This window comes from Phascolarctos cinereus, unplaced genomic scaffold, assembly GCF_003287225.1.
Source record: "Phascolarctos cinereus isolate Bilbo 61053 unplaced genomic scaffold, phaCin_HiC Scaffold_726;HRSCAF=1367, whole genome shotgun sequence".
In the NCBI taxonomy this organism is placed as follows: Eukaryota; Metazoa; Chordata; class Mammalia; order Diprotodontia; family Phascolarctidae; genus Phascolarctos; species Phascolarctos cinereus.
The window spans coordinates 416,843,488-416,850,678 of record NW_027556098.1 but is presented as its reverse complement, the minus strand read 5'-3'; positions in this window follow the sequence as shown (position 1 = coordinate 416,850,678).

Below are 7,191 nucleotides of genomic sequence, written 5' to 3'. Positions count from 1 at the left end.
TCTTATATTTAGTATTGATATTACTTCATTATCTCTTTAAATATAAATGTGCCATTAAGCATTATGTGGTTTCCCTGCTTTTTTCTTTTCACCATGTCTTTTCTACTATTAATGTCATTGAGATTATGATCACCTTTGCTTAAGGGATTTACTTGAGGTAAAATAGATTCAACTCCACACCCTCATTTTAACTCTGTGTGAATGACTATATTTCAAGTGCACATTCTTGTAAACAACATGTTGAATTCTGTTTGTTTAGGTTTTTTTACTGTGCTTCATTTTATGAGAGAGTTCATTGATTTCATATTCACATTGGTAATTTCTTGATGTGTTCTTCCCTCCATCACATCCTATTATGAAAAAGGAAAAGGAATGAATACTAGTATTTGATAATTGTAGTGGTACTTCTCTGTCCTTCCTCTCTTCATCCATCCCAGACTTAGATTACTCCTTTTAGCCCAGCCTTTTATAATCAGCCTTCTGTAACTGATTTTTTTTTGCTAATGACTATTCCCTTGCCAACTCTATCATCTTATAGCTACCTCTTCCCTTTTAGTATTCTGCCTTTTTCCTTGAGGCAGTGAGATGGTGCAGTGGATAGAGTGGTGGGCTTGGAGTTATGAAGACTGAGTTCAAATCCAGCTTCAGACACTGACCAGCTGTGTGACCCTGGGCAAGTCTCTTAACCTTTGTCTGCCTCAGGTTCCTCATCTGTGAAGTGGGGTTAATAATAACACCTATTTCCCAAGGTGGTTGTGGGGACAAAATGAGATAATATTTGTAAAGCACTTAGCATGGTGCTGGGCACATAGTAGGCACCATATACATTCTAGCTATTGTTGACTTTAATATAGTTCTACACTAAATTCTCTCTCTCCCTCTCTCCCTCTCCCTCTCCCTCTCCCTCTCTCCCTCCTCTCTCCCTCTCCCTCTCCCTCTCCCTCCCCTCCCTCTCTCCCTCTCCCTCTCCCTCTCCCTCTCCCTCTCCCTCTCTCCCTCTCCCTCTCCCTCTCCCTTCCCTCTCTCCCCTCCCTCCCTCTCTCCCTCTCCCTCTTCCTCCCTCTCTCCCTCTCTCCCTCTCCCTCTCCCTCTCCCTCTCTCCCTCTCTCTCCTCCTCTCTCTCCCTCTCTCTTCTCTCTCTCTCTCTCTGTCTCTCTCCCTCTCTCTCTCTTCTCTCCCTCCCTCTCCCTCTCTCCTCTCTCTCTCTCTCTCTCTCCTCTCTCTCTCTCTCTCTCCTCTCTCTCTCTCTCTCTCCCTCTCTCTCCCTCTCCCTCTCCCTCTCCCCTCCCTCCCTCTCTCCCCCTCTCTCTGTCTCTCTGTCTGTCTGCCTGTCTCTCTCTCTCTCCCTCTCTCTCTTTCTCTCTCCCTCTCTCTCTTTCTCTCTCTCTCTCCATTTCAATCTTGTTTTGCTGAGTTCAGATAGGAGTCATGAGATGCCTGTTCTACCCCACCTACGTCTTTGTATAGTCTTCTGGGACACCTTCATTATAAGGAGTAGTAAGTCACTTCCTCATCTTCCTCATTTCTTCCTTTGTATATTTATTCTCTCTCTCTCTCTCTCTCTCTCTCTCTCACACACACACACACACACACACACACACACACACCTTATTTGTTCTCTTATACCACACAAAACATCACAAAACCACAGCCAAGCTCTTAGTTTGTCTCTCTTTGTCTCTTCTTTGACCCTTGAAGAGAGGGGGATTCACCAAGGTCTCCATTGGAATATAAGAACTGGATCTCCATTTAATGCCTTCACATGCTCAAATAGATTTACCTTTCTAGGCTTCTTTTATCTCCTGTGCTTGTATCTCAAAGATCCTGTTTCTTCAACTCAATTAGAAAACAGGACAAAAACAGTGATAATTTAAAAGAATCAGTGGGCTCTCAGAAACCCATAGCCAGACATAAAACCCAGATATGCACCAAGAGAGGTGGCTGGTCTTATCAAAGAAGGGCCACCTCTCTGTCAAAGACTAGGACAAAATTTAAGAGAATGGGAAATGACAGAGAAGTGTTGAGGTATAAGAGAAGAGAGAAGAGGAAACCCCTTAACTGGATCCCATTTTTTCCACAAACAAATCTAACATAGCTAAGAGAAGAATGGAAACTATTAAGTAGGAAAAGAAATCTTAGCGGGAAGTTTTTCTGATAAAGGTCTCATTTACAACATATATAAGGAACTAGTTAGGGTTTATAAGAATAAGAGCCATTCCACAGTTAATAAGGTGGTCAAAGCCTATGGACAGGGAGTTCTCGAGGGAAGAAATCCAAACTATAGCCCAATGAAAGTAATGTGCCAAATCCTTAATAATTAGAGAAATGCAAATTAAAGCAACTGAGGTTCCACCTCACACCCGTCAGATTTACAAAGTTGACAACAAAGGAAAATTATAAATCCTGGAGGGGCTGAGAGAAAACAGGCACATTAGTGCACTGTTAGTGGGGCTGGGAATCGGGATAGCTCAGGGGTAGGGAATCTGCAGCTTCTAGGCCGCACGTGGCCTCAAGGTGCAGGTTCCACACCCCTGGTCCAGCTGTTGTGGCCTACGACCTCCGACTCAGTTCCGATGATTGTCCTGAGAAGCGGGCACACCTCCTTAGAAGGGGAGAGTGCGCCAGTACAGAAGCCAGAGCAAGCTTTATAGTTAGTAATTGCCTAACTCCTCCCTTCTGGATCAGGATTGGTCCTAATCCTTCTGGGTTACAATCTTCCTTACGTGCCCCACCCCTAACATACATTATGTGCCTAGAACTGTGTTGTCACTCCCCTGGACAGAGAAGTTAGCCTCTGCTAACTCTGCTGATTTCTTATGTACTTATGTGGAAACTTAAGTCTCATTTCTCACAGGGTGTTAGGAATCCCAAAATGCAAGGATACAGGGCACCTCGAAAGAATTCGGTGGTCCAAGAGACCTGGCCCACCAGACATTTATAGATAATCTATAACTCTTCCTTGTTACCCACTATCTTAAGTAATGGCACCCATCTTCCCTGGGGTGTGTGTGTGTGTGTGTTTAACACTGTTATGTTATGTTATGTCATGTTAATGATAGACAGACATCCTGGAACTATAATTCCAGTTGACACTTTGACACTTTTCTTATTGTATTTACGAACCTATCCTATTAAGAAATTCCTTTTTGAGGAGCAGCTAGGTGGCTCAGTGGACAGAGCTCTGGCCTTGGAGTCAGGAGGACCTGAGTTCAAATCCGGCCTCAGATGCTTTCTAGTTCTGTGACCCTGGGTAAGTCACTTTACCCCGATTGCCTCACCAAAAAAAAAAATTCTTTTCTGGTTAATGTATGGAGACTATAACTTTGGTTGACACAGGCATCCTGAGTTGGGAAGTTCTAAACCTGTAAAGGTCTCCTTCAGTATGTCACTGTGCTAAGTGCTGGGGGATGCAAAGAAAGGCAAAAACACTCCCTGCCCTCAAGGAACTCACAGTCTAATGGCAGAGACAACTGCAGGAGCTTACAATCAAGTGAGGGAAACAACAGGCTAACACCTATGTACAAAGAAGATATGTACAGGCTACATTCAAGATAATCTCCGAGGAAAGGCACTAACATAAAGGGGTCCAGGAGAAACTTCACAGAAAAAGTGGAACTTGGGGCAGTTGGTGGCACAATGTTCAGGCCCTGGGCAAGTCACTTAATCCCAACTGCCAAAAAGAAAAAGAAAAAGGTGGGACTTTAGCTGAGACTAGAAAAAGCCAGGAAGTAGAGGTGAGGAAGGGAATTCAAGGCATCGGGGGACAGCCAGTGAAAATCTCAGGGGTTGAAGCGAGATGGAAGAATGACAGAGGGTGAGTTAAATACATATATTAAAGGACTGCTCTCTTAGTTAAAAACAAAAAGTGAAAAAGAAAGAATGGATCAGGAGGGAAATGGCAGCATGACATCCAAGAATTAAAACCATGTATGAAATCGGCAAAAATGAAAGTGAATCAAGATCAATCATTAAGAATAAAATTGAAGAATGAGTTAATATAACAAAACTCCAAAAGCAGCTGGTGGATTTGTGAAACAGAGTAATACATCCAAAGAGAAAGCAAGACACTGAATTTCTTTTTTAAGCGAGACTTTATGTTTAATGATAAAAGGACCTTCCCAGAGTAGACCAGATCTGGAAGCAGACAGAATACCAAAAACTACCAGAGTAGATAAATTCTAATTACTATTTGCTAAGACACATTCTCAGAATACAGAATTACAGAAACAAATAAAATAAAATGCCAACCATTAACAAAGCAAAAATAAATTGCATGTAAAAAATACCAATTAGACTAACCATAATCTTTTCAAAAACAACAAATCAGAAACATTCAAATGGGACAAAAATGTAGGAAAAATGTAGAAATGAACAAGTAACATTGGACCACAAAATAACATACCTGTGAACATTGTTTGGAAATGGAAGTTTATTTCAAAAATTAAACCTGAATGGATTTACCAGCAAAATCCATAACCAAAGTGATTTCTACAAGTACTGCAAGGTATATTCTTAACATAGTGCCTAGAACACAGTAAGAGCTCTATGCTTCTTCACTAGACTTGATTTATCAAAGAGGAGTACTTCCTAGCTTGAAAAAAGATAGAAATTATACATGGCATATTTTAAGACTGAAATGCAGTAAAATTAGATGTTCATAATAATACCATATCCATAATAATAAAAATTTATAAAATTATTTGGAAACTCATTATCTTTCTCCCCAAATCTTCCTCTCTTCCCAACTTTCGTGTTAATAATGTTGGGGGTACCACCATCCTCACCATCAACAAGGCTCACAATCTTATTATGTCCTTGAGTCCACAATCTACCTCACTCCACATAACCAATCCATTGCTAAACCTCATTTCTGCCATTTCTCTCACATATATCCCATTCTTTCCACTTATCCAGCTGCAACCTTCATTCAGGCCTACCTTACCATTTTCTTGGACCATTAAAATACTGTTCTAACTGGTCTCCCTGCCTCAAGTCTCTCCAATTTTTGGCCGAGGTTAATTTTCAAAAGCATCAATCTTACCAATGTTACCCTCCTACTCAGTCATTACCAGTGGGTTCCTATTACCTCTAGGATCAGATATCAAATCCTGTGCCTTTTAAAGCACTTTATAACCTTTCTCTGTCCTACCTTTCCAGTCTGACACATTCTCTGGCTCACTCTAACTTCTAGTTGTATTGGCAGATTGCTGCCTGTCTCTTCTTTATTATAGAGTTAATCCTGAGGAGTTAGAGGGTGTCTTTCTAGTATTCTAGCTCATGAGCCCCCATCAGTGTGCTTCCCCATGATTTTCAGTTGATATCAGCCAGAGAATTTGTTTTTTAGAGAAAGTTTTTTACTAAGGAGGCAGTTAGGTGGTACAGTGAATAAAGTGTTAGTCCCAAAGTCAGGAAGATTCATCTTCCTGAGTTCAAATTTGGCCTCAGACAGTTACTAGCTGTGTGATCCTGGGCAAGTCACTTACCCTGTTTACCTCAGTTCTTCATCTGTAAAATAAGCTGAAGAAGGAAAGGCAAACCACTCCAGTATTTTTACCCTCCCCCCCAAATAAAATAAACCCAAATGGGTTCATAAAGAGCTGGACATAGAAAAACTATTAACTATAATGCAACAAATAAACAAAATAATCTGAAAGAACTACAAGTGATTATATCAACAGATGCATAAAAATCCTTTGATAAAATCCAACATTCACTTCGGATTTTAAAAGTCAACACAGATACTTATTTTCCTGTAGGTCACAACTTTTGAAAACACCAATTTTAATTATTATTCATGAAAACCAGATTAGGATGCCTTTTAAAGTTTACAATCAACTTTACATTATCCTAAGGTAGAAGATTCTCTTTTTAGATTATTTGCAGGGGGTGCCATGAAGACAATGGTTTCTACTTCATGTGCTCACACACCAAGAATCAGAAGACTAACCAGAGAGCTATAGAATTCCCTTTCTATCTCTCTAACTGTGGCTTAGTATCTGAGGAAGACCTTTTCCAAACAAGCAAGTCATGTGTTCCCCCTTGCATCCTCCCTGACCCCACCCTCTCTCACCCCCCCCCAGCACAACCTGTTCGAGCCATCGAGTCATGGAACTTAAGGATGTGGAAAGATAGTTCTGGTGATGGCCTGCCCAGTGATAAGAGTAAGGCGGTCATTCCCAGCAAAGAGCTGATCAGTGGCCAGGTGGTAAGGAGGTGAAAGCGGAGCCTCCAGTTTGTCTGAAGTCAGATCTTCATATAACTTATTTCAATTCAATTTAGCAAATATTTATTGAAAGTATTACAAATTCTCAGAGTACCTGACATTGTATTGAAAATTCTGGCACCTGCAGTTAGATGGGAAAATTATTTACGAGGGATTATCCCTGGAAATGAACGCAGAATATCATTTGCAGATTGCATGTAAGTGTGCCATCAACATACCACTGTCACGATCAAAAACTTGACAGAGACAAATGAATCAAGCAAATATAAAGGAGACCGCGTTAACCCATTGAAGCTACTCTTGTTCTTAATTTAATAGCAATAATGCTTGAGAAAACATAATAAAATGAGAAACCCTCAGTAATTAAGCTTGTTGCTCAGTTGTGTCCAACTCTTTGTGACCCGACGGGCTTTATGTCCATGGGGTTTTCTTGGCAAAGGTGCTGGAGTGGTGTGCCATTTCCTTCTCCACTATGTCCCTATGTAACAAATGAGCAACTGAGGAAAATAGGGCTTAAGTGACCTGCCCTGAGTCACATGGCTAATAAGTGTCTGAGGCTGCATTTGAACTCAGATCTTCCTGATTCCAGGCCCAGTGCTCTTTTAGCTGTCCTCAGTAATTAACCTACATAGAAATAAATGTACTTTGCATAACTATAAACCTACTATGAGTGAAATAAAGAAAGCCCCAAATAATTGGAGGGGCATTAAACACTTAGACTGAAAATAATTGCAAAGTTAATTTCCATATTTAATGGAACTCCAGTCAAAATACTGAAGTTTCTTTATAAAATTTTACAAAATCAGATTTTTAAAAAAACAAATTCTTGCTTTTTTCCTTTAAGCCTGAGCCCCTGGAGCAGCGCACAAGTCCCCTTTGGCCTCAGAACTACATTTCCCAGAAGTCCCCGCAGAAGACGGGTTTTTCCTGGAGTCCTTGAGGGACGGTTGCCATGGGAATGGTTGGCT